Here is a 9,671-nt window from a genome sequence, read left to right as displayed (position 1 = left end):
ATGACAAGCTGGACAAAAGGAAACATAGCATGAGCCGAGCAATAAAGTCCAAAGCAAATGGACAACAAAGAACTAGCAAAAACTTATATTTTGCTGAAATGGACAGGCCATCAGAGAAATCAAAGGAGAGATCTGAATCCCAAACCAGAAACATTGACAGCTGGCATGAACTGAAGACCAGAGCCAGGTTAAATAGCAAAGCCAGGAGAGACGATCAGTGAAAGCATCTGCTACAGCTAAACTCAAGGAGCAGCAGTTCCACTCGAAACCACCAGAGGGAGCCCAAGGGCAGAACTCACAAAAGTACCATTCACAACCACAGGAGGGAGCCCAAGGATGGAATTCACAACAGCTTCCCCACTGGACAGCAGTCAGGTTTATCAGCCTGAAATTCCTGAAGCACCCGCCGCATATCAGGGGAGATGGCAGAAAGAATCACCCCTTCTTTAAGAATGCCAACCGGCTCAAGGACTCCAGGAGAATCAGGCAAAAAACTCCTAGAGAGGGCATCAGCCTTAACATTCTTAGATCCCGGAAGATATGAGACCACAAAATCAAAACGGGAGAAAAACAGGGACCATCGAGCCTGTCTCGGGTTCAGCCACTTGGCCGACTCGAGGTAAATCAGATTCTTATGATCGGTCAAGACCACAACGCGGTGCTTAGCTCCCTCAAGCCAATGTCGCCACTCCTCAAATGCCCACTTCATAGCCAACAACTCCCGATTGCCGACATCATAATTGCGCTCCGCAGGCGAAAACTTTCTGGAAAAAAAAGCACACGGTTTCATCAAAGAACCATCAGAATTCCTCTGAGACAAAACGGCCCCTGCCCCAATCTCAGAAGCGTCAACCTCAACCTGAAAAGGAAGAGAAACATCCGGCTGACGCAACACAGGGGCAGAAGTAAATCGGCGTTTAACTCCTGAAAGGCCTCAACAGCCGCAGAGGACCAATTCGTCACATCAGCACCTTTCTTCGTCAAATCGGTCAGGGGCTTAACCACACTGGAAAAGTTGACGATGAAACGGCGATAAAAATTAGCAAAGCCCAAAAATTTCTGAAGGCTCTTCACCGATGTGGGTTGAATCCAGTCATGAATGGCTTGGACCTTAACAGGATCCATTTCTATAGACGAGGGAGAAAAAATAAAACCCAAAAAAGAGACCTTCTGAACTCCAAATAGGCACTTAGACCCCTTCACAAATAAAGCATTATCACGAAGGATCTGGAATACCATCCTGACCTGCTTCACATGAGACTCCCAATCATCGGAAAAAAATCAAAATATCATCCAAATACACAATCATGAATTTATCAAGATAATTGCGGAAAATATCATGCATGAAGGACTGAAATACAGAAGGAGCATTAGAAAGCCCGAAAGGCATCACAAGGTATTCAAAATGGCCTTCGTGCGTATTAAATGCAGTTTTCCATTCGTCACCCTGTTTAATACGAACATGATTATATGCCCCTCGAAGGTCAATCTTAATAAAGCAACTAGCCCCCTTAATCCGAGCAAACAAATCAGAAAGCAAAGGTAAAGGGTATTGGAATTTGACCGTGATCTTATTAAGAAGGCGATAATCAATACAGGGTCTCAAGGAGCCATCCTTCTTGGCAACAAAAAAGAATCCCGCTCCCAATGGTGACGAAGACGGCCGAATATGCCCCTTCTCCAAAGACTCCTTGACATAACTCCGCATGGCGGCATGCTCTGGCACAGACATATTGAAAAGTCGGCCCTTAGGGAACTTACAGCCAGGAATCAAGTTAATAGCACAATCACAGTCCCTATGTGGAGGAAGGGAACTGGACTTGGGCTCATCAAATACATCCTGGAAATCCGACAAAAACTCAGGGACTTCAGAAGAGGGGGAAGAGGAAATTGACATCAAAGGAACGTCACAATGTACCCCTTGACAACCCCAACTAGTCACAGACATAGATTTCCAATCCAGCACCAGATTATGTTCCTGTAACCATGGAAAACCCAGTACAACAACATCATGCAAGTTATGCAACACCAGAAAACGGCAATCCAATACTGAGGTTTATTCTTGGCCAAAGGTGTAGCATCAATCCCCCTCAAAGGAATAGGGCTCTGCAAAGGCTGCAAGGAAAAACCACAGTGCCTGGCGAATTCCAAGTCCATTAAGTTCAGAGCAGCGCCTGAATCCACAAATGCCATGACAGAAAAGGACGATAATGAGCAAATCAGGGTCACAGATAAGAGAAATTTAGGCTGTACAGTACTGATGGTAACAGACCTAGCGACCCTCTTAGTACGCTGAGGGCAATCAGAAATCACATAAGCAGAATCACCACAGTAAAAACACAGCCCATTCTGACGTCTGAATCCCTGCCGTTCTGCTCTAGTCAAAATCCTATCACACTGCATAGGCTCAGGACTCCGCTCAGAGGACACTGCCATATGGTGCACAACTTTGCGCTCGTGCAGGCGCCGATCAATCTGAATGGCTAGAGACATAGATTCGCTCAAACCAGCAGGCGTGGGGAACCCCACCATAACATCTTTAAGGGCTTCAGAGAGACCCTGTCTGAAAATTGCTGCCAGAGCATCCTCATTCCATTTAGTGAGCACAGACCATTTTCTAAATTTCTGGCAGTATAATTCTACCGCTTCCTGACCTTGACATAGGGCCAACAAGGTTTTTTCTGCATGATCCACAGAATTAGGTTCGTCATACAATAATCCGAGCGCTTGAAAAAATGCGTCTACATTAAGCAATGCCGAATCCCCTGATTCAAGGGAGAATGCCCAGTCCTGAGGGTCACCATGCAGCAGAGAGATGACGATTTTAACCTGCTGAATGGGATCACCAGAGGAACGGGGTTTCAAAGCAAAAAACAATTTGCAGTTATTTTTAAAGTTCAAAAACTTGGATCTGTCCCCAAAAAACAAATCAGGAGTAGGAATTTTAGGCTCTAAAGCCGGAGTCTGGACAACATAATTTTGGATACTCTGTACTCTTGCAGCAAGTTGATCCACACGAGAAAACAAACCCTAAACATCCATGCCAGCGCCAAAATCCTGAACCACCCAGAGATTAAGAGGAAAAAAAAGACAAAACAGACTGCGGAAAAAAAAATGGCTCAGAATTTTTCTTTTTTCCTTCTTTTGAGATGCACTTAATTCATTTTTAGCCAGTTGTACTGTTATGAGCTGGTGGTTTAGGAGCAACATGGGACGTGCTCTGGAGGAGGTGGCACCTGTACTGACCGCAGTTCCTGAGCTTAACACAACACTAGAAGCAGCCGTGGGATGTTCCTGTCACTCCCTAGACACCTCGTCACAGCTGGAGGACTAACTACCCCTAAAGATAGAAACAGGAAAGCTATCTTGCCTCAGAGAAAATTCCCAAAGGACAGACAGCCCCCCACAAATATTGACTGTGAGTGGAGAGGGAAATGACATACAGAATGAAACTAGGATGTAGCCAAGGAGGCCAATCTAGCTAGATAGATAGTACAGGACTGAATACTGTGCGGTCAGTATTAAAAACTAGAAAAATCCACCACAGAGTTTACAAAAATCTCCACACCTGACTAAAGGTGCGGAGGGTAAATCTGCTTCCCAGAGCTTCCAGCTTAACTGAATAAATCCATACTGACAAGCTGGACTAGAAAAAACATAGGATGTGCTGAATGATTAAGTCCACAACAAGTGGAAAGCAAAAGAACAAAGCAAGGACTTATCTTTGCTGAACTGGTCAGAATATCAGGGAAATCCAAGAGAGATGTGAATCCAAGCAGGAACCATTGACAACTGGCACTGGCTGAAGGATAGAGCCAGGATAAATAGCCAAGCCAGAATAGGCGGCACCACTCAATGGCTGAGCCGCCTGCCGGCTGAGCCACTGAGCGGTGCCGCGCGGGATTTGAATCCCCCACCAAGCCTCAGCTGGCGAGCAGATCAGCCAATGAGCGGAGCCGTGAGGCTTTGGTGGCGGATTTGAAACCTGCACCGCCATATCGGAATACCCATAACTTGGGTGTTCCAATATGGTGGTCGGCGTAGTTCTGATGTGAGCAGCCGGGAGAAGAGCATCGCTGCTGACCTCCCTGTGGTGGGAGATGAGCCGCAGCTACCTCACTTATCTCCCGATGGAATAGCTGTGCCGTTTTTGTCACAGCTTCTGGCTGCGGTGGATTGTGGGATAGTGACACAATCGTCGGAAGCTGTGACAGAACCGATTGGCAATTATATATTAGATTTTTCTTTAAAAAAATGGCATGGGCTCCTGCATAATTTTCTTAACCAGCAGAGGGAAAGCCGATGGCTGAGGGCAGATGTTTATATGAAAACCACAAAAAGAGGAAAAATCCTCTAATATTCAAGAAAACAAACCAAAAACAGGCAGAGATGCTTACCTGTCTAAATGAGCCTCAATACAATTGCACTGGCAGGTTGCAGCGGACCCAAGTAAAATGGCAACTGCACATGTGCAATGCCAAATGAAACAGCCAGCCTTCAATCAGGGATTGGCCGTGTGGTACACCTGTGCAGTTGCCATTTTACTTGGGTCCACTGCACCATGTCAGTGCAATTGTCTTGAGGTCCATTTAGACAGGTAAGCATCTCTGCCTGTTTTAGGTTTGTTTTCTTGAATATTGGAGGATTCTTCCTCTTTTTGTGGTTTTCATGTTAGAGCAGGACTGGCAAACGTAAGGACCCTTGACGCGGGTTGCCAGCTTACATATTATGGATCCAGAAGAGAATATAATGGGCACACTGTAGAGTTCAATGAAGAAGGTGCTGGCTAAACATCCAACGTCAAATACACAAAAAGTAGCCGCACTCAAGTCTTGGAAATGTGGAGAATTTTCTTTGTTTTTATTCAAGTGTACAGGTACCACCAAGTGATTTTACAGAAACAACAGGTGATTGCGGACCATAAGGTAAGGTAACTTTACCTTATGGTCTGCAATCACCTGTTGTTTCTGTAAAATCACTTGGTGGTGCCTGTACACTTGAATAAAAACAAAGAAAATTCTCCACATTTCCAAGACTTGAGTGCGGCTACTTTTTGTAGCTTACATATTATGGCCAGAATATCAACCAATACCTTACATATATTGATATGGTTTTTTTTGCACATTGTATTTTTTTCGGGGTGCAGTTGGTCCCAAATGGTTCTGTACACTGTGGCCTCTGTTCACACAGGATGCATTATAGTTAGCAATGGGCAGCCCGCCATAGGGTGTAATTAATAGGCTGAGAACCAGATGCTCTGCATTCCTTGTGTGAACACGCCACATACAGAGTATATATTTTTCTTGCATTAGTGTACCACACCGCCAATCCCTGATTGAAGGCTGGCTGTTTCATTTGGTATTGCACCTGTGCAGTTGCCATTTTACTTGGGTCCTCTGCACCCTGTCAGTGTAATTGTATTGAGGCACATTTAGACAGGTAAGCATCTCTGCCTGTTTTTGGCAGATGTTTATAGCCTGGGAAGGAGGTAATATCCATGGAGCTTCCCAGGCTATTAACATCTGCTCACAGCTGTATACTTAACCTTTACTGGATATTAAAATGGGGGACCCCCCAAAAAAATGACGTAAGGTCCCCCTATAATTAATAACCAGCAAATGCCATGCAGACAGCTGTGGGCTAATATTAATAGCCGAGTAAGGGGCCATGGATAATGGCCCCCCGGACTAAAAACATCATCTCTCAGTGGCCCCTGAAGAGGCACATCTATAAGATGTGCTAATTCTGGCACATAGCTTCGCTCTTCCCACATGTCCTGTAGCAATGGCAAGTGGAGTGATAGATGGGGGGATTGATGTCACCTTATCGTATTTTCAGGAGACGTCAAGCCTCGAAAATTTCCCATGGCGCTGGTGCTGACATCACATAGGTGAAGTGATTTAATTGGCTGTGAACTCCCAGGACCTTTCTAACGGCAGCACGAGCAGGAGAACATTCTCAGGCTCACTGTGCTGTCACACAGGTAATAGGAGTTCACAGGGAGACATTGGGCAGTGGTAGCAGATGCTGATCAGTGTCTCTGCTGGATGACAGGCTGTTTGGTCGCATCATGCAACCATGCAGCCTGCCATCGAGCTGTGGCAGAGCAAGACCCATTGTGGGACAAGTGGATTATCATCTTCTCTGAGGAAAGGCAAAGAATATTGTTGTTTGTGGGTTTTTTTAACTCTTTTGCAGACGACAATGGCATCAGTGGAATAGGCGATGTCGTAAGTATGGTTTAATTAAGATTTATTGACCCCCGGAGCTTTTTTTGGTTTTACGTTTTCATTTTTCACTCCCCTCCTTCCCCGAGCCATAACTTTTTTACTTTTCTGTCAATATGGCCATGTGAGGGCTAATTTTTTGCGGGACTAAATGTACTTTTGAACGACTCCATTGGTTTTACCATGTCATGTACTAGAAAATGGGGAAAAAAAATTCAAGTGCGGTGAAATTGCAATAAAAAAGTGCAATCCCATACTTGTTTTTTGATTGGCTTTTTTGCTAGGTTCACTAAATGCAAAAACTGACCTGCCGTTATGATTCTCTAGGTCATTATGAGTTCATAGACACCAAACATGTCTAGGTTCTCTTTTATCTAAGTGGTGAAAAAAATTCCAAACTTTGCTAAAAAAACAAAATTTAATAATCTTCCGATACCGTAGCGTCTCTATTTTTCATGATCTGGGTTGGGTAAGGGCTTATTTTTTACGTGCCAAGCTGACTTTTTTAATGATACCATTTTGGTGCAGATTCATTCTTTTGATCGACCGTTATTGCATTTTAATGCAATGTTGCAGCAACCAAAAAACATAATTCTGGGGTTTTTACCTTTTTTCTCGCTACGCCATTTAGCGATCAGGTTAATTTTTTTTATTGATAGATAGGTCAATTCTGTATGCGGTGATACTAAATATATGTAGGTTTGATTTTTTTATTGTTTTATTTTGAATGAGGCGAAAGAGGGTGATTTGAACTTTTATATTTTTTTTTATTTTTTTATATTTTTAAAAACTTTTTTTTTACTTTTGGCATCCTTCAATAGCCTCCATGGGAGGCTGGAAGCTGACACAACTTGATCGGCTCTGCTACATAGAGGCGGTGCTCAGATCGCCTCCATATAGCAGAATTACAGCCTTGCTATGAGCGTCGACCACAGGGTGGCGCTCATAGCAATCTGGCATCAACAATCCTAGAGGTCTCAAGGAGACCTCTGGTTGTTATGCCGATGCACCCCAATCATGTGACGGGGTCACCGATGCACAGATTTCCTGCCGGAAGCGCTTGTTAAATGCCGCTGTTAAAGTTTGACAGCAGCAGCATTTAAGTAGTTAATAGGCATGGGTGGATTGCGATATTGTGGGCACATGTCACATGTTCATAACAGCTGACATGTCCCGGCTTTGATGCGGGTTCACCGCTGGAGCCCACGTCAAAGCTGGGGTACTGCCATCGGACGTACTATTCCGTCCGATGGCAGAAAGGGGTTAAAGGAGTCTGTGTCATTCATTCAATTAAAAGGCTTTATTTCTGGGTGTGTGTTTTTATTCAATATGACTATGGGCTTAGTAATGGGGGTGTCTAATTGACGCTTCTCCATTACTAAACTCGGGGCTTGATGTCACCTGAAAATACAAAGGTGACATCAATCCCCCAACTATAACCTCACTTGCCATTGCCAGTTGCCAGTTGTGAGCTGATAGCAATAGCCTGGGAAGCTACATAAGTATTAACCCCTTCTCAGGCTATAAACATCTGTCCCCAGCCGTCAGCTTTCCCTTTGCTGGGTAAGAAAATTACGTGAGAGCACACGCCATTTTTTTAGATAAATAATCTTTGCTAGTCACGATAAATGACATAGAAATAAAACCTGGTAGAAAATAAAGACCACCCAGTTTGTCTCAGAGTGATGCGTTTTATGGATTCTAAATGCAACAATTTTTTATGATCAGTAATTAATGACAGAGTGAGTTGACGCCTCCAGAAAATGACACTACTCCTCTATGGCAAATTAATGGTCAAAAGTTCTTTATTATCTATATCATCATTTCTTTCAGCTGGTGACTGTTCTTTAAAGAAGAAAGCACACATGCGCCGTTTCCCAGGCGATGATCTCTATGATAAGATGGCCCCAACCCTCACTCAGACACTTCCACCTCCACAATAAACTGCTGTGAAACATTAGCATGAATGAGTACTGGAGCTGAGGAAAAACATTTTTTGGAGAGTTCGTAAATGCCTGATGGGCAAGGTCAGACCAATCAGAGAAATCTGTACTCTTTTTGGTCATGTCTGTGAGTGGTTTGACAATGGACGAGAAGCTCTGAATAAACTTTTGATAATAATTAGCAAACCCCAGAAAGCGTTGTAGGTAGTAATGAGTGAACATGCTCAGAAGACGTCTTATCCGAGCATGCTCGGGTGTTATCTGAGCATCTGGGAATGCTCGAATATTATGTTTGAGTCCCTGCCCGCTGTGTGATTTGCAGCTGTTAGCCTGAACATGTGGGGATTCCCTAACAAACAGGCAATCCCTGAATATGTTCAGGTTGTCTAACAGCCACAAATACTGCAGCTGCAGAAACTCTAACTCTAACAGAAGACTAAGGGGTGATCTTATTTTAATGTATAAATGTATGAGGGGAGAGTACTAAGACCTTTCTGATGATCTTTTTAATCATAGACCTGAGACAGGGACAAGGGGGCATCCTCTACGTCTGGAGGAAAAAAGGTTTAAGCATAATAACAGACGCGGATTCTTTAATGTAAGAGCAGTGAGACTATAGAACTCTCTGCCGTATGATGTAATGAGAGATTCATTACTTAAATTTAAGAGGGGACTGGATACCTTTCTGGAAAAGTATAATGTTACAGGGTATATACACTAGATTCCTTGATAGGGCGTTGATCCAGGGAACTAGTCTGATTGCCGTATGTGGAGTCGGGAAGGAATTTTTTTCCCCAATGTGGAGCTTACTCTTTGCCACATGGGGTTTTTTGCCTTCCACTGGATCAACATGTTAGGGCATGTTAGGTTAGGCTATGGGTTGAACTAGATGGACTTAAAGTCTTCCTTCAACCTTAATAACTATGTATAATATACGAGCACCTGAGCATTCTCAGATAATCAGATAACACATTATACGAGAACGATTGCTCAACAAAAGTTGTGGGGCTTTAAGATTTTCAGTAGGGTCCCATTCCAAAACTACATGGATCTTCTCAGGATCCATTCAGAAACCCGAAAACGACACCAGATAACCCAGGAATTACACCTCCTGAATGGCAAAAACACATATCCCAGAATTAGCATACAGTTTATTATCTTGCAATATCTGTAGTACCTGTCAGAAGTGTCCCTGATATGTCCCAAAATCAGGTAAGTAAATTAGCATGTCATCGAGGTATACCACTACAAACTTTCCAACCAGATGACAGAAAATATAATTGATAAAATGTTGAAAAATGGTGGGGCCATTAGTCAGACTAAATGGCATAACAACGTTTTCCAATGCCCTTCAGGGCTGTTAAACACCATTTTCCACTGATCCCCTTCTCTGATTCTAATCAGATTATAGGCCCCTCTAAGGTCCAACTTTGAGAACCGAAAATCCAGAATGAGAGGAAGGAGATAAAGGTCTCAGAGGGTAGTCCAGACAAGGACACAG

This window comes from Ranitomeya variabilis, chromosome 7 (assembly GCF_051348905.1).
Source record: "Ranitomeya variabilis isolate aRanVar5 chromosome 7, aRanVar5.hap1, whole genome shotgun sequence".
Classification (NCBI taxonomy): Eukaryota; Metazoa; Chordata; class Amphibia; order Anura; family Dendrobatidae; genus Ranitomeya; species Ranitomeya variabilis.
The sequence above is the reverse complement of the archived record's forward strand: the minus strand, read 5'-3'. Positions refer to the sequence as shown.